The following is a 23,647-nucleotide window of genomic DNA, read 5'->3' as shown; positions in this document are numbered from 1 at the left end:
CTCCTCTACCAGCCATCCTGCAGCCACATCAGTAGGCTAGGCAAAGGCACACACAAGACTCACGAAGAGAATGCATGTGATGAGTTGATTTCTTGATGTCATCTTGGATTGATAGACATATATATGTGGATTGGAAAGTTTGCTTTGTGGTGGGTTTTATTTCAGCATTGTGGCCAAGAAGACACTGTGATGGTCAGTAGCAGAGGGAAGGTAAGGTGTGGGACTAATGTTGAAAGGGGGATTCGGGTTGTGGTCACTGGGACCGCAGGCAGATGATTCCATCCCGAAGCAGGATTGTGGGATTGTTCAAGAGGCTCTGGTTGTTATGTATGCAACCCTAGGCAACCTGTATCATACCGCCACCAGAGGGCATACCTGTTGGAGTCCCAAGGGATCCCAGCATCCCTTGGGAGCACTGTATATATGCAGGCCTCCCATGCTGCACCGGCACTCTGGAGTCTGAATAAAGGAGCTAAGGTCACCCTTACTCATGTCTACAGTACTCAGTTTCATTACTTTATTATGAGCATAACAACTGGTGATGAGATAACGAACAATCATGCGAAAATGCAGAGAACTGTTGGTATCCTGGAGAAATTCTCAGAAGGGGATGATTGGGAGGCCTTCGTGGAGCGACTCGACCAATACTTCGTGGCCAACGAGCTGGAAGGGAATGAGAACACTGCCAAACGAAGGGCGATCCTCCTCACCGTCTGCAGGGCAACAACCTATGGCCTCATGAAGAATCTTCTAGCTCCGGTGAAACCAACAACCAAATCATATAAAGAACTGTGTACGCTGGTCTGGGAGCACCTAAATCCGAAGGAAAATGTTCTGATGGCAAGGTATCGATTTTACACGTGTCAATGGTCTGAAGGCCAGGAAGTGGTGAGCTATGTTGCCAAACTAAGGCACCTTGCAGGACATTGCGATTTCGATGGATTCCTTGAGCAAATGCTAAGAGACTTTTTTGTGCTTGGCATTGGCCATGAAGTTATCCTTCGCAAACTATTGACTGTTGAAACACCAAACCTGAGCAAAGCCATAACGATAGCCCAGGCATTTATGTCCACCAGCGATAACACCAAACACATTTCGCAGCATAAAGAGGTTTCGGCGAGTACTGTACACAAAGTAATGTCGTTTTCAGGCAGGAATGCATATGGCAGGATGTACACACCTGCAGCTGCACGACCTCAGATGACCCAGAGGCCACCATCAAATGTTAATGCGAGGCAGTTAACACCTTGTTGGCGTTGCGGCGGTGATCATCGAGCCTGTTGTGCATGGAGAAAGAGTCAGATTGAACTCTGTGAGCTCAAAGTAAAGTGTGATCTTAGTCTTTTATTGTAGGTCTCCAGAGTGCCTCTCCAACCTGTGAAACCTTCTTAAATACCTGTGCTCCCAAGGGGTTATGGGATCCCTTGGGACTCTGGGGAATGAGCCCTCTGGTGGCTGTACAGAGTAAATACAAGTCCACCTATAAAACAACATTCCCCTCCCAAAGTCAATAGTGTAACTATTTACAATGTGAGTCGATCTGGGGCCCTTCTTGCCCTGGTTGATCATCTCGGTGTGAAAGCTGATGTTGTTGGATCATTTGTTGGGTCCTCGCTGGGCTGCTGTGCAGCTAGCCTGGCTGGGCTGCCTGGTGTGTTGGGCCCTGCAGGGCTGCTGTATATGATGGGTTCTGCTTCGTGGTCAACCGTGGTGTCAGTTGCCACTGGTGTGTGTGTTGGGGGATCAAAAAAGGTAGGGTCCAAGGTGGGTTGCTCAGGATAGTCCATGAATCTGAGTTTGATTTGGTCCAAGTGTTTCCGGTGAATGAGTCCATTTGAAAGTTTGACCCTGCTCTCCTCTTTGGCCACGACAGTGCCGGGAAGCCACTTGGGACCTTGTCCATAATTTAATACAAATACAGGATCATTGACTTCAATCTCGTGTGACACATTTGCGCTATCATGGTATGCACTTTGTTCATGTAGATCAGGATGAACTAACAAGAGCCTTGTCTTAAGTGCTCTTTTCATGAGCAGTTCAGCAGGTGGGATCCCAGTGAGTGAGTGTGGTCTCGTGCGGTAGCTAAGCAGGACTCAGGATAGGTGAGTCTGCAGTGAGTCTTCAGCTACCCTCTTCAGGCCTTGGTTGATGGTTTGCACTGCTCTCTCTGCCTGACCATTGGACGCTGGTTTAAACAGGGCAGATGTGACATATTTGATCCCGTTACGGGTCATAAATTCTTTGAACTCAGCACTGGTGAAACACGGCCCGTTGTCGCTCACCAGGACATCGGGTAAGCCATGTGTGGCAAATACGGCAGCGGTGGTGGCAGTGGACGTGCTCGCCGACATTATCTCACATTCAATCCACTTGCAGGAGGTGTCTACAACCACAAGGAACATTTTACCCAAGAACGGGCCTGCATAGTCGACGTGTACCCTAGACCACGGTTTGGAGGGCCAAGACCATAAACTTAGCGGCGCCTCCCTGGGCACATTGCTTAACTGCGAGCATGTATTACATCTGTGAACGCAGGACTCTAAGTCCGCATCGATACCGGGCCACCACACGTGGGATCCGGTTATCGTTTTCATCATTATGATGTCTGGGTGGGTACTGTGGAGGTCATTGATGAAGGTGTCTCTGCCCTTCTTGGGGACCACTACTCGATTGCCCCACAGAAGGCAGTCTGCCTGTATAGACACTTCAGCTTTGCGCTGCTGGAACGGCTTTATCTCTTCCTGCATTTCCATTGGGACACTGGATCAGCTCCCGTGAAGCACACAGTTTTTGACTAGAAATAATAAGGGGTCCTGGCTTGTCCAGGTTTTGATCTGCCGGGCAGTGACTGGTGATTGCTCACTCTCAAATACTTCCATAACCATGGCTAGATCTGCGGGCTGCACCATTTCCACCCCCGTGGTGGGCAATAGCAGCCTACTGAGAGCATCGGCGCAGTTTTCTGTGCCTGGCCTGTGGCGGATGGCATAGTTGTATGCGGACAACGTGAGCGCCCATCTCTGGATGCGGGCCGATGCGTTGGTATTTATCCCTTTACTCTCGGAAAACAGGGATATAAGTGGCTTATGGTCTGTTTCCAATTTGAATTTTAGCCCAATCAGGTATGGATGTATTTTCTTTACCCCATAGATACACGCTAACACTTCTTTTTCAATCATACTGTAAGCGCTCTCAGCCTTAGACAGACTCCTGGATGCATAAGCAACCGGTTGCAGTTTCCCGAAATCATTAGCTTGTTGCAATACACACCCGAAACCATATGACGATGCATCACATGCTAGTACCAAACGCTTACATGGATCATACCACACAAGCAATTTGTTTGAGCATAACAATTTTCTCGCTCTTACAAAGGCATTTTCTTGGCTTTTGTCCCAAACCCATTCGCCCCCTTTTCATAGTAAGACATGTAATGGTTCTAGCAGTGTCCTGAGACCTGGTAAGAAGTTTCCAAAATAGTTCAAGAGTCCCAGAAACGACCGCAGCTCCATCACATTCTGTGGTCTCGGTGCGTTCTCGATTGCCTCCGTCTTTGCGTTGGTGGGCCTAATGCCGTCCGCCGCAATCCTCCTTCCCAGGAACTCCACTTCGGGCGCCAGGAAAATGCACTTCGAGTGTTTTAACCTGAGCCCCACGTGGTTGAGTCGACTAAGAACCTCCTCCAGGTTCTGCAGGTGCTCGACTGTGTTCCGACCTGTGACCAAGATGTCGTCCTGGAAGACCACGGTGTGCGGGACCGACTTCAGTAAGCTTTCCATGTTTCTCTGGAATATCGCCGCTGCTGATCGGATTCCAAACGGGCATCTGTTATAAACAAAAAGACCTTTGTGCGTGTTGATGCAGGTGAGGGCTATCGATGATTCCTCCAGTTCCTGCCTCCTGTAGGCTGAAGTCAGATCCAGCTTCGTGAACGTCTTTCCTCCCGCCAGCGTTGCAAAAGGTCGTTGGCTTTTCGTAGTGGGTATTAGTCCTGCAGAGAGAAACGATTGATAGTTACTTTGTAATCGCCATAGATTCTGACGGTGCCTTCTCCATTGAGGACTGGGACAATAGGACTGGTCCACTCGCTGAACTCGATCGGGGAAATGATGCCCTCTCTTTGCCGCCGGTCTAGCTCGATCTCTACCCTTTCTTTCATCATGTACGGTACTGCTCTCGCCTTGTGATGGATGGGTCGCGCCCCTGGAATTAGGTGGATCTGCACTTTTGCTCCTTGAAATTTCCCGATGCCTGGTTCGAACAGCGAAGGAAATTTGTTTAAGACCTAGGCACACGAAGTGTCGTCAGCGGGCGATAGCACTCGAAGTCGTGTCAGTTACAGTGTATCTTTCTCAGCCAGCTCCTGCCGAGCAGCGTGGGACCATCGCCCGGTACCACCCAGAGTGGTAGCTTATGCACCTCTCCATCGTAGGAGACCTTTACGGTAGCACTGCCAATTACAGGAATCAGTTCTTTAGTGTAAGTTCTTAGTCTTGTGCAAACTGGAGTTAAGACTGGCCTTGAGGCCTTGTTGCACCACAACCTTTCGAAAGTCTTTTTGTCCATGATGGACTGGCTTGCGCCCGTGTCCAGCTCCATTGACACCGGGAGTCCATTTAGTTCAACATTCAGCATTTTTGCGGGATAATTCGCGGTGAATGTGTGCACCCCATGTACCTCTGCCTCCTCTATCTGAGGCTCTGGTTCATAGTGATCCTCCGTGGATCTGTCCTCCTCTGCAACATGGTGGTTTGCAGGTTTAACAGGCTTAGCAGATCGCCTGCACACTCATTGGAGGTGTCCCATTGTTCCACAGCCCTTGCAAACGTATCCTTTGAATTGGCATAAATGGAAATGATGATCACCCCCGCAGCGCCAACAAGGTGTTAATGGCCTTAAATTCACCCTTGATGGTGGACTCTGAGACATCTGCGGACGAGCTGCAGGTATGTGTGACCTGCCGTTATGATTCGAAAACAACATCACTTTGTTCACAGTACTTGTGGCAGCACTTGTGTGCTGAGAGATTTGCTTAGTATTGTCACTGGTGGCAATTTACGCCTGGGCTATCGCCATGGCCTTACTTAAGGTTGGGGTCTCTACAGTCAAAAGCTTGTGAAGTATGGTTTTCTGGCCAATGCCAATTACAAAAAGGTCTCTGAGCATGTGCTCCAAATGTCCTTCAAATTTGCAATGACCTGCAAGGCGTCTGTGCTCGGCGACATAACTCGCCACTTCCTGGCCTTCAGATCTTTTGTAGGTGTAGAACCGATACCTCACCATTAGATCGCTTTCATTTAGGTTTAAGTGCTCTCGGACTAGTGTGCACAAACCGCCATACGATTTCTCCGTGGGTTTCGCTGGAGTGAGCAGATTCTTCATGATGACATACGTTGGTGCCCCACGGACGATGAGGAGGATCGCTCTACGTTTGGCAGCGCTCTCTTCCCCATCTAGCTCGTTGGCCATGAAGTATTGGTCGAGTCGCTCCACAAAAGTTTCCCAATCATCTCCCTCCGAAAATTTCTCCAGGATGCCCAGTTCTCTGCATCTTTGGGTTCGCTATCTGTATCTTGTCGCCAGTTGTTGTGTACGGAGAAAGAGTCAGACTGAACACTATGAGCTCAAAGTAAAGTGCGACCTTAGTTTTTTATTGCAGGTCTCCAGAGTGCCTCTCCAAGCTGTGAAGCCTTCTTAAATACATGTGCTCCCAAGAGATTATGGGATCCTTGGGACTCCGGGGAATGAGCCCACTGGTGGCTGTACAGAGTAAATACAAGTCCACATATATAACAGAGCCCATCAATGCCGCTTCAAACTCTATGTGTGCAAAGGCTGTGGAACAATGGAACACCTCCAGCGAATGTGCAGACGAGCTGCAAACCCTGCAAACCACCACGTTGCAAAGGAGGATCGATCCATGGCGGATCAGGCTGAACTACAGACTCGAACTGAGGATGCAGAAGTGTACGGGGTACACACCTTCACCACAAAATGTCCACCGATCATGCTAAAAGTCGAACTGGATGGAATTCCAATATCCATGGAACTGGACACGGGTGCGAGTCAGTCTATCATGAGCAAAAGGGCCTTCGACAGGCTGTGGTGCAACAAGGCACACAGGTCCAAGCTTAGCCACGTTCATATCAAGCTAAGAACTTACACTAAAGAGCTGATCCCTGTTATTGGCAGCGCAGCAGTAAAAATCTCCTATAATGGAGCAGTGCATGAACTCCCACTATGGATTGTACCAGGAGATGGCCCCACACTGTTCGGCTGAAGCTGGCTGGGAAAAATCCGCTGGAACTGGGACGACATCCAAGCGCTTTTGTCCGTCGACGACGCCTTATGTGCCCAGGTTCTGAGCAAGTTCCCGTCGTTGTTTGAGCCAGGCATCAGATGTTTCTCGGGGGCAAAGATGCAGATACACTTGGTTCCCAGTACACGACCCATCCACCACAAGACACAGGCGGTGCCATATATGATGTGAGAGAAAGTGGAAATTGAGCTGGACAGGCTGCAGCGAAAAGGCATCATCGCGCCGGTGGAGTTCAACGAGTGGGCCAGTCCGATTGTTCCAGTTCTCAAAGGCGATAGCACGATCAGAATTTGTGGGAACTATAAAGTAACGATTAACCATTTTTCGCTACAGGACCAGTACCCACTACCCAAGGCAGACGACCTATTTGCGACCCTGGCTGGAGGAAAGACGTTCACCAAGTTGGACCTGACCTCGGCCTACATGACACAGGAGCTGGCGGAATCTTCGAAAGGCCTCACCTGCATTAACACACACAAAGGTCTGTTCATCAACAATAGATGCCCGTTTGGGATTCGATCGGCCGCGGCAATTTTTCAATGGAACATGGAGAGCCTGCTAAAGTCGGGTCCGCACACCGTGGCTTTTCAGGACGACATACTGGTCACAGGTAGGGACACCATCGAACACTTGAAGAACCTGGAAGAGGTTCTAAGTCAGCTAGATCGCATAGGACTCAGGTTCACAAAATTGGACTTGATGTCAGCCTATATGATGCAGAAGTTGGTCAAGACGTCGAAGAGACTTACGTGCATTAACACGTACAAAAGACTGTTTATTTACCACAGGTGCCCGTTTGGAATTCGCTCAGCTGCAGCAATATTCCAGAGGAATATGGAAAGTCTACTGAAGTCCGTTCCCAGAACTGTCTTGTTCAAAGATGACATCCTACTCACCAGTTGTGACTCCAAGGAACATATGAACAACCTGGAAGAGGTTCTACTGCATTTGGACAGAGTGGGACTCAGACTTAAATGCTCGTAGTGCGACTTCATGGTCGAATTCCTCGGGAGGAATATCGCCTTGGTGGCACCAGACCTACTGACGTGAAAACTAAGGCCATCAAGAATGCACCCAAGTCGCAGAACGTGACGGAGCTGCTTTCGTTCCTGGGTCTACTCAACTACTTTGGTAATTTCCTACCTAAATTGAGCACCTTACTTGAACCACTACACATTGAGAACAGGCCACAACTGGATGTGGGGTGCATTGCAAGACAGAGCTTTCGAGAAAGCCACCAATCTGCTTTGCTCGAACAAGGTACTGGAACATTATGACCCATGTAAACGTTTAGTTTTTGCCTGTGATGCATCGTCATATCGAATTGGTTGCGTGTTACAACAAACCAATGAATCAGGGAAACTTCAACCTGTTGCGTATGCATCCAAAAATTTGTCTAAAGCAGAAAGAGCCTACAGTATGATAGAAAAAGAAGCTTTAGCATGTATGAACGGTGTTAAAAAGATGCATCAATACCTGTTCGGTCTGAGGTTTGAATTAGAGAGCGATCATAAGCCGCTCATTTCGTTGTTTTTCGAGAGCAAAGGTATCAATACTAACGCTTCATCCCACATCCAAAACTGGGCCCTGACATTATGGGCCCAAGTTTCGGCCTCAGTTGCTCCTGATTTTTTGGAGCAACTGGTGTAGAACGGAGTATCTTAGAAATTCAAATTCTCGGCATTTAGTTCTCGGCATTTAGTTTGCTCCAGTTTTAGTCAGTTAGAACAGTTTCACTTTGGAACAGAATTTTTGTTTCAAAAGGGGGCATGTCCGGCCACTTACGCCTGTTTTCAAAGTTTCAGCAGTGAAAACTTACTCCAAACTAACTTAGAATGGAGTAAGTGAAGATTTTTGTACGCTCGAAAAAACCTTGTCTACACTTTAGAAAATCAGGCGTAGGTTACAAATCAGGCGTAGGGAATGGGGGGGGGGGTTTAAAGGGAAGTTTACAAACATTAAACACTTCAGTTTTACAAATAAAGAGCCACCATCAATAATAAATGATAAAAACATCAATAAATCAACCAATAAATCAATCAAAAAAAATCAATAAGAAATAAAAAAAATTTTAAATCAACAAATAAAACATTTTCTACTCACCGACTGCAGCACTGGGAGCCCTCCAACAGCATGCTGGGATGCCCCCCCCACTGTGTCTCTGTCAGTGTCTCAATCTCTCTATCTGTCTGTCTCACTCTCTGTCTGTCAGTGTCTGTGTTTCTGACAGCGAGGGGAGGGGGAGGAGGGGGGTAGAGGGAGAGAGGGGGGCAGGGGGAGGGGAGGGAGGGAGGCAGAGGGGGAGGGAGGGAAGGGGGAGCAATGGGGAGAAGGGGAAGGGAAGGGGGAGAAGGGGAGGGAGGAGAGAAGGGGGAGGGCGAGAGAAGGGGGGGAGGAGAAGGGGAAGGGGAAAGAGAAGGGGGGAGAAGGGGAAGGAGAGGGGAGAAGGGGAAGGAGTGGGGAGAAGGGGAAGGAGGGGGGAGAAGGGGAAGGAGAGGGGGGAGAAGGGGAAGGAGGGGGGGAAAGGAGAAGGGCGGGAAAGGAGAAGGGGAAAGGAGAAGGGGAAGGAGAAGTGGGGAAAGGAGAAGGGTGAGGGAAAGAGAAGGGGGGAAAGGAGAAGGGGGGAGGGAAAGAGAAGGGGGGAAAGGAGAAGGGGGGAAAGGAGAAGGGGGGAGGGAAAGAGAAGGGGAAAGGAGAAGGGGGGAAAGGAGAAGGGAGGAGGGAAAGAGAAGGGGGGAAAGGAGAAGGGGGGAAAGGAGAAGTGGGTGGAAAGGAGAAGGGGGGGAAAGTAGAAGGGGCAAAGGAGAAGGGGGAAGGAGAAGGGGGGGAAGGAGAAGGGGGAAAGGAGAAGGGGGGAAAGGAGACGGCGGGAAGGAGAAGGGGGAAAGGAGAAGGGGGGAAGGAGAAGGGGGGAAAAGAGAAGGGGGGAAAGGAGAAGGGGGAAAGGAGAAGGGGTGGGGGAGGCTGAATGCGCCGGGCCCGGCTGGGCCCAAGATATCGGGCATGGCCCGTCCCCAGCACCAGATTCACAGGTAGGTGGCATTGGGTCGGGTCGGGTCCGGGTTCCGGGGTCGGGAGCGCGGGTCGGGGTCGGGAGCGCGGGTTGGGTCGGGGGGGCGGAGGAAGGTCTGTTCGGTTCGGGTCGGGTGGAGGGGGGGGGGAAAGGGAGGTCAGGTTGGGTCGGGTCGGGTCCGGTCCAGGTTGGGGGGGGGGGGGGGCGGTCGGGAGCGTGGGTCGGGTCGGGGGGGGGTGGTGGGAGGGAGGGAGGGAGGTTCGGGTCGGGGGGGGGGGAAGGGAGGGAGAGGGAGGTCAGGTCGGGTGGCGGGTGGGAAGGGAGGGAGAGGGAGGTCAGGTCGGGTGGCGAGGGGGGAGTGCGGGTCGGGTCCAGTCCGGGGTGTCGGGTCCAGTCCGGTCCGGGGGCGGGGCGGGGGGGAAAGTGGGAGTCGGGTCGGTGTCGGGGTCGGGTCCGGTCCGGGGGCGGGGGGGGGGGTCGGGAGCGCGGGTCGGGTCGGGGGGGTGGTGGGAGGGAGGTCGGTTCGGTTCGGGGGGAGGGAGGGAGAGGGAGGTGAGGTCGTGTGGAGGGGTTGGGGGAGGGAGGGAAGGAGAGGAAGGTCAGGTCAGGTGGGGGTGGGGTGGAAGCGGGAGTTGAGTCGGGTCGGGAGGAAGCAGGAGCTGGGTGTGGGAGGAGCCTTATTCACGCAGCCCCAGTGAGGCCATTCGGCCAGGGCTAGGGGCTGCGTGCTTCGGGCCCCTCCCACACAGTTTTGGCCGCCTGGAGCTACTGCACATGCGTGCCCACTATAGCGCGCATGTGCAGAGGTCCCGGCACTGTTTTCAGTGCAGGGACCTAGCTTCGCCCCCCACAGCTCGTGCTGCGCCACGCCCAACTCAAGAGGACCAGCAGGGAGCCGGAGAATCTGTAAGTTTTTTTTAGGTGCACTTTGTGGTGCGAAAAACGGGCGTCCAGGTCGGGGCTGCGCTGTTCTAGGCGCGGCCCGAAACCTGGGCCCAATCTGCCTATGATTATGTCATTCGTCACAGACCTGGCATAGAAAATTGTGCCGCTGCTTTGAGCCAGTTGCTATTGCCCACAGCGGAGGTGGAAACGCCACAACCGGCAGATTTAATGTTAATCATGGATGCTTTTGTACAATAAGTTAAGACCTGGACCAGCCAAGACCCGATATTATCAGTGGTAAAGGGTTGCATCCTAAAGGGGATTAGTCTGCCATGCCTAAGCAAATGTGTGAGGAGGCCAAACCATACATTCGTCACAAGGACGAACTGTCTATTCAAGCAGATTGCATATTGTGGGGCAATCGAGTTGTAATGCCGAAGAAAGGGAGAGAGAAGTTTGTGCGTGAGTTACACAGCACACATCCTGGTATAATGATGATGAAGGCCATCGCCAGGTCCCACGTATGGTGGGCAGGAATTGATTCTGACTGGAAGCATGCGTGCATCAGTGCAACACCTGCATGCAGCTCAGCAAAGCACCAGCGGAATCGCTGCTGAGTCTGTGGTCATGGCCATTCAAACCTTGGTCCAGGATCCATGTAGATTTTGCAGGTCCCTTCCTGGGCAAGATGTTTTTAGTGGTGGTGGATGCTTATTCGAAGTGGATAGAATGCATAATCATGTCATCCAGTACATCCATGACAACAATAGAGAATCTCAATGTCATGTTCGCGACACATGGTCTGCCTGACATAGTGGTGAGCGACAATGAGTCGCGCTTCACCAGTCAGCACCATTCAAGCCTGCGTCCAACGGGCAAGCAGAACGTGCAGAACAAATTTTCAAGCAAAGCATGAGGAGAGTAACCCAAGGGTCAGACCCGCTTGTTTTACATACTGCTGAGTTACAGGACAAGACCCCACACACTCAGAGGGGTCTCGTCTGCTGAACTCATGATGAAAAGAGGTCTTAAGACCAAGTTATCTCTTGTACACCCGGATTTAAGTAATCATGTTGAATACAGAAGACAGAGTCAACAAGGGTACCACGATCGCACAACTATGTCACGCGAGATTTCTGTTAATGATCCTGTATATGTGTTGAATTATGGTCAGGGCCCCAAATGGATCGCTGGTACGGTCATGGCCAAGGAGGGCAACAGAGTATTTGTTATTAAGCTCAAGAATGGGCAAACTTGCAGGAAACACATGGATCAAACAAAGCTGAGGCACGCAGATGAGCCGGAGCAGTCGGATGAAAAAAACCATCGACGACCAACCAACCTACCAGCAGCCTTCAGTGGACTCAAGGGTCATCAGTGAACCTGGAATTTCCATCACGGACTTGTTCAATAAAAATGGACTTGCAATTCCTGACATGGCCACTGCCACCCCCAACAAGTCAGCCATCCAGCCACCAGCCACAACAGATTCCGCACACTCACCCAAGGCCGGAATCGAACTGAGACGGTCAACCCAGGAGCGTAAAGCATTGGACCATCTCAACCTGTGAAAGACTGTGATAAGATCTCAGAGGAGGGTATTGTCATGTATGTACATTCTGTTTGTAGCCACCAGATGGTGTCATTGTTGGAGGCCACTGAGCAGCACGCACATGATGCTGCTCGGGTATAAAAGGCCAGCCATTTTGTGAGTCAAGCACTTTGGGCCATAATAAAGCAGAGCCAAGGTTGTACCTTGTTCAGTTAAACAGTACTCAGTTTGTACCTTTATTGCATACGTAACAGTTACTGAAAGGGATTTCACTCGCTGAATGTGCAGCTCGTTGTCGACCACAAACAAATTATCATGGCAGTTAATTTTCCAGGCAGCATCCATGATGCGCACATCCTGCGTAAGCTGGTTGATAGTCATGGTTGAATGAACCCCCTGCGTAATCCTGTTACTGAAGCCGAGAAGCATTACAATGAAAACCACATTGCTACACGCAACATCATCGAAAAGACAATTGGAGTCCTAAAGCAGCGCTTCAGACGCCTGGACCACTCAGGAGGCAGCCTACAGTACCACCTTGATCAGGTCACTGAGTTTATTGTGATGTGCTGCATGTTACATAACCTGGTTATAAGGAGAGGACATCATTTGCCAGATGGGGCTGCCGGTCCACCTCAAGAAGGATTGGAGGTGGAAGAGGTAGATGACGAGGAGCAGGAGGAGGAGCAGGAGGAGGCTGATGAGCACCTCAGGGAGGACAATCAACCTGGCGATGAACCCATGCTCCCACGCTCTCCTGCAAGACTGGAAAAACCCTGAGGGAGTTACGAGGCTGCAAAACTGTATGTGTGAGCAGCTCATAAATGAACGCTTTGCATGAACTTACATTGTGGACAGTCACAGTTATAGTTACGGTTATCACAAAACAATGGTTGTTTTTACGTTTGCATTCGCGTTGAGTTACGTTACATCCTTGCCCGGTCTGGTCGGCCATTGTTTATGTTAATATGTTATTACGATATTATAAGAAAATGCACAACAATTGTAAATTGTAAAATGTAATTAAAAAATTTTACTCAAACAAAATTTCTATTTTAACAACAACAACACCAACAACGGGAACCCAAACAACCCAACAACCCAACCACCCACCCACCCACTCACCCTCCCACCCAACCTCCCCAAACAACACCCCAACAGTAAACCATTAACAGCAAAAATAATAAACATTAACAATTAACACATCACCTGCAGCCACGTTTCCCTCCCCGTACTCTAACCCCACCCGCCCAATTTGGTCCCCAGGTGGCACCGAGACATCGCGGGCGTGCAACTGCCAATGACATTACTTCCTGCCGTGGTGGGGGAACTGCTGGTCCGATCGCCTGTTGGGGGGGTGTAGGAGGGGAAGGCGAAGCATGGGGATCGCCTTCGGAGTCAGAAGGAATTGCTTCCTCCTGACCCACTTGTGTGCTGGCGTTTGCGGTCTGCGGCATCACGTCACGTTCAGGTGCCGCGCCGTGTCCCACCAACAACGCATGCCGCAAGGCAATGGTGGCGACAGGTCTGCTCACACATCTCCTCGAGCGTCTGTTGTGACACCCAGGAGAAGGTCTCCATGAAGGCCACAAATGCCTGGCGATGGTCACGACCTTATCGTGACGGTCTCCTCGCACAATTGAGCCAAGCCATCCAAGCGATCGGCCAGGGTAGGTGTGTGCTCTACTCGCTGACTCAACCTCCGCGGGGTCTGCCAGGGCACTAATGCTCGCCTTGGCATCGACAGTTGCATGCCGCTTGGTCCCGCTGCTTCTTCCGTCGAAGATGCCGACGTAATGGCCGCAGGTTGCACAGCTGATTCGTTCAGAGGCAGAGGGATGTTAGGAGCATCCTCCTCCATTTCCATTTCCTCCTCCTCCTCCTCCTCAGGCTCAATGGTATCATCCTCCTCCTCCCCACCCGTGGTGAAGACCACCTGCAACAGTGTAGGTTCAGGTTCAGATCTGCACTTTGGTGTTGTGGGACCTGCAAAACACAATTGAGCTTATTGAGCTTATTCGAACAGAAGGGTACACATTCTTGCGCTGCGCTGGCATACGAAGGAGGAGCATACTACAATAAATGAGACCAGCAGACGTTACATAACAATGCATCATATGTTAGTACATATGGTAGTACATCTATGCGGAATTGAGTAACACAGAGAGTTGTGGAGGCAGGATTAGTCTGAGATACACAAATTGATTAAGAGGAGTGCACAATCGTATATTGTAATGAAGTGACGTTACATTACTTTAACACTGCTGGACAGATTACTCACGTGACATATCAGAGGGCTCTGCAGAACCACAGGAGATGGCCGCTAGACTGTGTCTCCCAACGAGAGCCGCAGCACGCTCCTCGATGTCACTTAATGGCTATAAGGCAGCAGGGCCCCCTCCCGTGCACCTCTGCTGGGCCCAGTTGTTCGATATCTTCTTCTGCAAAATTTGCAAAGTGCATGGCATAAGCTCTATAGTATAGGTACTGTCATGGAAATACATTTTAACAGTTATAACAAATATCAGGGACAGGAGCTAATGATTGACACAAACATATCTCTCTCTAATACAATCTCCATTGAGGTCGGCAATGCCAGGAGCTAATGTACAAAAGTGTCCCACTGTGTACAAAATATATTTCAATCCAGGAGATAAGTAAAATTATAATTACAATGCTCATCAATACAATGCAAAATCTGTAATTAATCTTGCTGAGGCAACCAGGCTGTTCCAAAACTTGCAGCATTGGTCGGACCCCCTTGCCTCGTTGGATGTAGCAGAGACGATGACAGAGATCTCCATCCATATTTTTCGGTACACCCGGAGTGCGGGTTTCCCAGTGCCACCCCAGGTTAATTCGTCCCACCTTGAATAAACCTCCTGAACGACCTCATCCGAAAAAGATTTGGCCATTTGCGAGCCCTCTCCACACTCTCAGACAAGGATGACATCTTTAGAATATTGTAGAATATAATTTCAGTATTTACGTTTTTAAATTTTATCTACTTTGACTTTAATTCTCTTCGTTTTGGATTTCACGTCACTTTTCTCTCTTTCTATTCTTACTCACTCCATTGCTTTCTCTCTCCTCCTTCTCGCTCTCTCTCTCTCTCCCCCACCACAAACGGCTTCTGTGCATGTGTGGATGATCGCTGACCTCCCGAAACGAGGGAAAGGCTGTCAACCGAAAAAATAAATCACATGCGCAGAAGGCCGTTGCTAGGGAAGCTTTCGACTTCCACATCGCTAGCCATTCGCTTGGCGCACGTAACATCACTGACCTTTTGCATTGCCCATTTCATATCGCTGGCCTATCGCCGAGTGGAAAATCGCGATCCAAAAAATGGCCGATATTCCAGCGATCATTAAGGCTGAGACATTGACCATCGCTGGAACTTCGCCCATTTTTTGGGCGATAGACGGTAAAGTGGAATGTCTAGCCCAAAGAATCATAAAATTTACAGCACGGAAGGAGGCCATTTTGGCTCATCGTGTCTGTGCGGCCAACCAAGAGTAATCCAGCCTAATCCCACTTTCCAACTCTTGGTTTGTAGCCCTGTAGGTTACGGCACTTCAAATGCATATCCAAGTACTTTTTAAATGTGGTGAGGGTTTCTACCTCTACCACCATTTCAGGCAGTGAGTTCCAGACCCCCACCATCCTCTGGGTGAAGACATTTCACCACAAATCCCCTCTAAACCTTCTACCAATTACTTTAAATCTATGCCCCCTGGTTGTTGACCCCTCTGCTAAGGGAAATAGATCCATCCTATCCACTCTATCTAGGCCCCGCATAATTTTATATGTTATGTATGTGAACCTCACCTATGTGTAAGACTTGCCACGAGGGGGCACACCTGTGGGAGACCTACGGGTCACCTGTGTACTCTGGAACAAGCAGGTCCACCACGCTGCTGCCTCACTTTGGAGTTATATTAAAGAGGCCAAGATCACAATGGTTTGAGCTTACAACACAGTCTCATGAAGTTATTCTGAACTTAACATTATACACCTCAATAAGGTCTCCCCTCAGCCTCCTCTGTTCCAAAATAAACAAACTCAGCCTATCTAATCATTCCTCATAGCTAACATTCTCCAGTCCAGGCAACATCCTCATAAATCTCCTCTGTACCCTCTCTAGTGCAATCACGTCTTTCCTGTAATGTGGTGACCAGAACTGCATGCAGCACTCTAGCTGTGGCCGAACTAGTGTTTTACACAGTTCAAGCATAGCCTTCCTGCTCTTGTATTCTATGCCTCGGTAAATGTAGGCAAGTATTCCGAATGCCTTCTTAACCAAGTTAACTGGCCTGCAGCCTTCAGGGATCTGTCGACCTGCACACCAAGGTTATTTTGTTCCTCTGCACTTCTCAGTGTCCTACTATTTAATGTGTATTCCCTTGTCCTGTTAGCCCTCCTCAAATGCATTACCTCACACTTCTCTAGATTGAATTCCATTTGCCGCAGTTCTGTCCACCTGACCAGTTGTTTGAAATCTGCAAAGCGATATAGACAGGCTAAGTGAGTGGGCAAAAATTTGGCAGATGGAGTAAAATGTGGAAAAATGTGAGGTTATCCACTTTGGCAGAAAAAAGAAAAAAGAAAATTATTATTTCAACAGAGAAAAATTGCAAAGTGTTGCAGTACAGAGGGTCCTCGGGGTCTTTGTGCATGAAACACGAAAAGTTAGTATGCAGTTAAAGCAAGTAATCAGGAAGACATAGAAACATTGAAACATAGAAAATAGGTGCAGGTGTAGGCCATTCAGCCCTTCGAGCCTGCACCACCATTCAATAAGATCATGGCTGATCATTCACCTCAGTGCCCCTTCCCTGCTTTCTCTCCACACCCCTTGATCCCTTTAGCCGTAAGGACCATATCTAACTCCCTCTTGAATATATCCAACGAACTGACATCAACAACTCTCTGTGGCAGAGAATTCCACAGGTTAACAACTCTCTGAGTGAAGAAGTTTCTCCTCATCTCGATTCTAAATGACTTACCCCCTATCCTTAGACTGTGTCCCCTGGTTCTGGACTTCCCCAACATCGGGAACATTCTTCCTGCATCTAACCTGTCCAGTCCCGTCAGTATTTTATATGTTTCTATGAGATCCCCTCTCATTCTTCTAAACTCCAGTGAATACAGGCCCAGTCGATCCAGTCTCTCCTCATATGTCAGTCCTGCCATCCCGGGAATCAGTCTGGTGAACCTTCGCTGCACTCTCTCAATAGCAAGAATATCCTTCCTCAGATTAGGAGACCAAAACTGAACACAATATTCCAGGTGAAGACTCACCAAGGCCCTGTACAACTGCAGTAAGACCTCTCTGCTCCTATACTGAAATCCCCTAGCTATGAAGGCCAACATACATTTGCCTTCTTCACCGCCTGCTGTACCTGCATGCCAACTTTCAACGACTGATGTATCATGACACCCAGGTCTCGTTGCACCACCACTTTTCCTAATCTGCCGCCATTGAGATAATATTCTGCCTTCGTGTTTTTGCCACCAAAGTGGATAACCTCACATTTATTCACATTATACTGCATCTGCCATGCATTTGCCCACTCAGCTACCCTGTCCAAGTCACCCTGCAGCCTCTTAGCATCCTCCTCGCAGCTCACACGGCCACCCAGCTTAGTGTAATCTGCAAACTTGGAGATATTACACTCAATTCTTTCATCTAAATCATTGATGTATATTGTAAATAGCTGGGGTCCCAGCACTGAGCCCTGCGGTACCCCACTGGTCACTGCCTGCCATGCTGAAAAGGACCTGTTTATCCCGACTCTCTGCTTCCTGTCTGCAACTAGTTCTCGATCCACGTCAATACATTACCCCCAATAGCATGTGCTTTAATTTTGCACATCAATCTCTTGTGTGGGACCTTGTCAAAAGCCTTTTGAAAGACCAAATACACCACATCCACTGGGTCTCCTCTGTCTACTAGTTACATCCTCAAAAAATTCTAGAAGATTTGTCAAGCATGATTTCCCTTTCATAAATCCATGCTGACTTGGACCGATCCTGTCACTGCTTTCCAAATGCGCTGCCATTTCATCTTTAATAATTGATCCAACATTTTCCCCACTACTGATGTCAGGCTAACCAGTCTATAATTCCCCATTTTCTCTGTCCCACCTTTCTTAGAAAGTGGTGTTACATTAGCTACCCTCCAGTCCATAAGAACTGATCCAGAGTCGATAAGACTGCTGGAAAATGATCATCAATGCATCCACTATTTCTAGGGCCACTTCCTTAAGTACTCTGGTATGCAGACTATCAGGCCCTGGGGATTTATCGGCCTTCAATCCCATCAATTTCCCCAATACAATTTCCTGACTAATAAGGATTTCCTTCAGTTCCTCCTTCTCCCTAAACCCTCTGTCCCCTCGTATTTCCGGAAGGTTATTTGTGTCTTTCTTCATGAAGATAGAACCAAAGTATTTGTTCAATTGGTCTGCCATTTCTTTGTTCCCCATTATAAATTCATCTGATTCTGACTGCAAGGGACCTACGTTTGTCTTCACTAATCTTTTTCTCTTCACATATCTATAGAAGCGTTTGCCATCAATTTTTATGTTCCCAGCAAGCTTCCTTTCATACTCCATTTTCCCCTTCCTAATTAAACCCTCTGCTGAATTCTAAATTTCTCCCAGTCCTCAGGTTTGCTGCTTTTTCTGGCCAATTTATATGCCTCTTCCTTGGATTTAACACTATCCTTAATTTCCCTTGTTCGCCACGGTTGAGCCACCTTCCCCGTTTTATTTTTACTCCAGACCAGGATGTACAATTGTTGAAGTTCATCCATGTGATCCTTAAACGTTTGCCATTGCCTATCCACCATCAACCCTTTAAGTATCATTCGCCAGTCTATTCTAGCCAATTCACGGCTCATACCATCGAAGTTACCTTTCCCTAAGTTCAAGACCCTCGTGTCACTCTCCATCTTAATAAAGAATTCTACCATATTGCTATGTTGGCTTTTATTGCAAGGAGGATAGAGTATAAAAACAGAGAAGTTCTGCTACAACTGTACAGGATATTGGTGATGCCACACCTTGGGCCCGAAATTGGTCATTACATAAGATCCGCCCATTTCTCGGCGGTATGCTGGTTGTGCATCGTTTCAAACCGCCGGCATTCCACTGAGACCGAAGGCTACAATTTTGGTTGATTTTTTTTGGCGGTATGCCAGTGATATGCGAGCGGTGTGCAGCGGGCAGTATGTAACTTAGTAGTCGATCCAGATCGACTTTCTTGTCGATGGACAGTGCGACACTGAACTGCACATGTGCTATTTTTTTCCCCCTGTTTATTTCAGAGAAGCTTTTACCCGCAATTTTGGGGGTCAGGGGTCACCCGCGCATGCGCAGTGAGTTGAAGTCAAGGGAGAGAGAGTGAGAAGGAGCAGAAAGCTAGTCGAGGGTCAGTTGGTTTAATAACAGATTGCAGTGTTTAAAAATATTCATAACAAATAATAATTATACAGTTTGAACAAATTATAACATATTTTACTAATCAAATATCAAAATAACATAAATATAATGGAAATTCTCAAAAAAATGTCGAAGCGCGGGAACATCGAGAAGGACGAGAGGTTGAGGGCGCCCGCCTTCGACGAGACAGAGTTACCTGATCTTCTCGAGAATATTACAGAGAGGTACTTCGACCTAACGAAGGGTGGTCGTGGAAAGCCCCCCCACCAAAGGAGTACAACAGAATACGAAACGAGATTGGGGAGGCTGTGTCCTCCACAAGTACCATGGTATGCACTGGGGAAAGGTGCCGTGAGAGGTGGAACGACCTGGTGAGGGTAACAAAAGTAAGTAATGATTTTATTTATGCACCCCCCCCCCCCATGTGCCATGTAGCATGTAAATGTAGGTTCAGTGCCACACGGATTATGTTATTTATCTTAACATTACGGCGATGCATTCATGCTTTCAGACAATGAGAAGAGGAACAATGCAATGTTTTAATGTGTGTGTGTGTGTGCGTGTGTGTGTGTGCGTGTGTGTGTGTGTGTGTGTGACCCTGTGTGTATGTGTGATGTTAAATGGATTGAAAATTTTTACTTTCATTTACTTCATTTTCTGCAGAAAAAGACATTTGCAATAGCAGCCGATCAGCGGCGTATGGGGGGAGAACCCACAACCCAGGAGCCTCTGATTGACATCGAGATCCGTGCCCTGTCCCTGGTTGGGGATAGCAACCGTCTGCATTGGAGCTGACCCACTCACACAGGATGGTAAGTTGAATACCATCCCCGGTGTGTGTTGCAGTCCTGTCATGTCATGTCATGTAACTGTAACTGTAATGTTGGCCTCATGTACTCATCATCATCATCATCATAGGCCGTCCCTTGAAATCGAGGAAGACTTGCTTCCACTCTAAAAGTGAGTTCGTAGGTGACTGAACAGTCCAATATGGGAATTATAGTCTCTGTCACAGGTGGGACAGACAGTGGGTGAAGGAAAGGGTGGGTGGGGAGTCTGATTTGCCGCACGCTCCTTCCGCTGCCTGCACTTGATTTCTGCATGCTCTCGGCGATGAGACTCGAGGTGCTCAGCGCCCTCCCGGGTGCTCTTCCTCCACTTAGGGTGGTCTTTGGCCAGGGACTCCCAGGTGTCAGTGGGGACGTTGCATTTTATCAAGGAGGCTTTGAGGGTGTCCTTGAAACATTTCCTCTGCTCATGTAATGTAATATAAGTTTATTGCACTGTAATGCTGGCCTCATGTGATGTACAGCAATGTTGGGGGCATCTAACGCAATGCATATATGTATTGTCTGTCTGCGATATGTAATACAGTAATGCAGCAGTGCTGGACATTTAAGTAAGACTGCGCTACGTCACTGTACTATGTACTCATGTAATCCTGACACCTTCCCTTTTAAATGTTGTTTTGTACTTCCAGACTTGGACGATTCAGACCACACCGACACAGAGAGACCAGATGACAGACCCACTGGCTCCACCTCTAGCATTACCCAGCCCTCTCCCGACTTTGCCACTGGCAGAGATGATAAAGGCGAAGAGAAAAAGCTGCTGATCCTGGAGCCAGTGGAGGTGGAGGTCGGGGTGGAGACGGAGGAAATACACCAGTTCCATATGGGCCTGCTGGAACATCCTTCGCCACCAAGTCTGTATTCAGGGGATTCCCCCACGGCTCCTCTGATTCTGCGGGACCAAGTGGTGTGCAACAACACACCCCCAGTGTTGCAGCGCCTTTGCCGCAGCGACGGAGGTTGGTGCAGAAAAGGTCGGTTGCTGCACGACAGACAGGCGTGTACCAGGACATGGTACATCTGTCACAGGCCAGCATCGACATAGGTCGAGAGCTGCTCAAGGCCATGGCTACGATAGCTGCAAACATCGCGGCTCTATCAGAATGGCAGTTGGAGGATATGTCGCATCTGATCACCACGATGGAGCGAACCACCGACTCCGTCGATTGTCAAGGATCGGGACATGGCGCGTGCCATAGTAGTCAGGTCGACAGCACCTGAGGGTGAGGAGCTGCCAGTAGATTCCAGCAATGAAGCCATGCCTTCCATATCACGAGCTTCTCCTGAGGCCCCATTTATTGCACCTGCAATATCTGACCCCCAATGACAGCAACAGCACTCTGGGTGCGATGCTGCATGTCGGCTTGGTACCACCACGGGGAGGTCCGGGCTCAGGGGCAGTGGGAAAGGGCAGGGCGGAAGTAAGAAAGGGGGGAATAGTCCCAAGGGTGGTGTAGCATGCGGTCGAGGTTGGGGTCAAGGACAATAAAGGTCTTTTGTTGTGCTTGTTCATTTAATAATTGAAGTTTGATTTTTAAAAGATTATTCAAGTTGTTAAAGTTTTGTTAAAGTTGATATTAAAGTTGTTACAGTTGTTTAATAGTTATAAGTTTTACAAAGTTTTAAAATTGTTGTATATTTTTGACATTTTGACATAAACGTTTGAATTGAATTTCAGCACTCTTGTACAGTGTCAAGCTTTTGGGGTAACAGTCATCAGGGTCCAAAAACTCAGCTCTCCACATTCAAGCAAAGCATTCATTTATGAGCTGCTGACGTAACAATTTTGAAAGGACATTTGCTCCGCGTGTCCTCCGCTGTGGTGTTGTGGGGGAGGATGGTGCCATGGGTTCATCTGGAAGCTCTTCCTCATCCTCCTCCCCCTCATTTTCCTCTTCTTCCTCCTCCGTCTCCTGCACTCTCTCCTCAGGTGGTCCCGCAGTCCCCAGTGGCAATTCTTGTTCCCGCATGATTGCTAAATGATGCAAAATGCAGCACACCACTGTGAACTGAGCAACTGCTCAGGGTGGTATTGCAGCCTGCCTCCCGAGTGGTCCAAGCATCGAAAGTGCTGCTTCAGCATCCCAATTGTCTTTTTGATAATATTACGTGTGGTTAGATGGTTCTTATTATATAGTTGCTCGGCTTCTGTCTGAGGGTTCCGCAGGGAGGTTCAAGAGCCAAATGGCGAGGCCGTACCCTTTGTACCCAGCATCTATCATTTACCTTGTGGCTTCAACAGGTCAGATACAGTGCTCTCAGGCAAGATGTGCGCATCATGGATGCTCCCTTGAAAGTTGTCATTCACAGCCATTATGCACTTTGTGTGGTTGCATACGAGCTGCACGTTGAGGGAGTGGAATCCCTTACAGTTTTGGTACACCTCCGCCTCCTGTAATGGTGCTCGCAGGGCAATATAGGTACAGTCAACAGCACCCTGCACCTTGGGGAAGCTGGCAATGCGTGCAAATCCCAAAGCCCTGTCACTTTGTGCCTCCTTGATCATTGGGAAGTTTATAAATTCCATCCGGCGTGCATACAGTGCTTCGGTTAGCTGTCGAATGCACCGATGAGTACCGTACCGAGAAGTACAGCATATGTCCCCAGCTGATGCCTGAAAAGAGCCACTGGCATAAAAGGAAAGTGCCGCACTCACCTTCAACTCAACAGAGAGTGCAGTAATGTTGGTGGTACTGGGCTGCAGGTCTGACTTAATGAGCTGGCAAATCTCATTGATCACTTCTTTTCGGAAGCACATCCTTCAAATGCACTGTCGATCGGTCAGGTCCAAGTATGAGCGCTTCTCCCTGAAAATCCTTTGCAGATAAGGCCTCCTCCTCCTCATCAGTCTGCTACCTCCTCCATTACCCTGATAACTGCTCAATAAACCTTCTCGCATCTGGGGCTGAGAGAGTACAGGCACCATTCTTTTTAAATCTACAGAATATTTTTCAATCAAAAAAAATAACTAAAAGTACCTTTCCCACTGTAAATCGCACTGTAAAGTCACTGTTCACCTCAAAAATGCAGAGGTGCTGCTTTAGCTGACTGTTCCTGATTTCAAAATTGCGGCTCAGAGCACTACCACCCATTCCCACCCACTTAATATCACGTAAAACCACCTTTTTCAGGATGGTATGCAGCTCCGGAGGTATGTCAGCGGTACGCCATGACAATTGAACTTTTTGTGCGGTATGCATGGCCGACAGAGTGCATACTGCTTGGCGATATGTCAATACTGAATATTCCACCAGGGGTCACAGTCTAAGGATAAGGGGTAAGCCATTTAGGACCGAGATGCGGAGGAACTTCTTCACCCAGAGAGTGGTGAACCTGTGGAATTCTCTACCACAGAAAGTTGTTGAGGCCAATTCACTAAATATATTCAAAAAGGAGTTGGATGAGGTCCTTACTGCTAGGGGGATCAAGGGGTATGGCGAGAAAGCAGGAATGGGGTACTGAAGTTGAATGTTCAGCCATGAACTCATTGAATGGCGGTGCAGGCTAGAAGGGCCGAATGGCCTACTCCTGCACCTATTTTCTATGTTTCTATGTTTCTATGTGATATGTCGGCGGTATGTA

Source organism: Pristiophorus japonicus, chromosome 9, assembly GCF_044704955.1.
Source record: "Pristiophorus japonicus isolate sPriJap1 chromosome 9, sPriJap1.hap1, whole genome shotgun sequence".
Classification (NCBI taxonomy): domain Eukaryota; kingdom Metazoa; phylum Chordata; class Chondrichthyes; family Pristiophoridae; genus Pristiophorus; species Pristiophorus japonicus.
The sequence above is the reverse complement of the archived record's forward strand: the minus strand, read 5'-3'. Positions refer to the sequence as shown.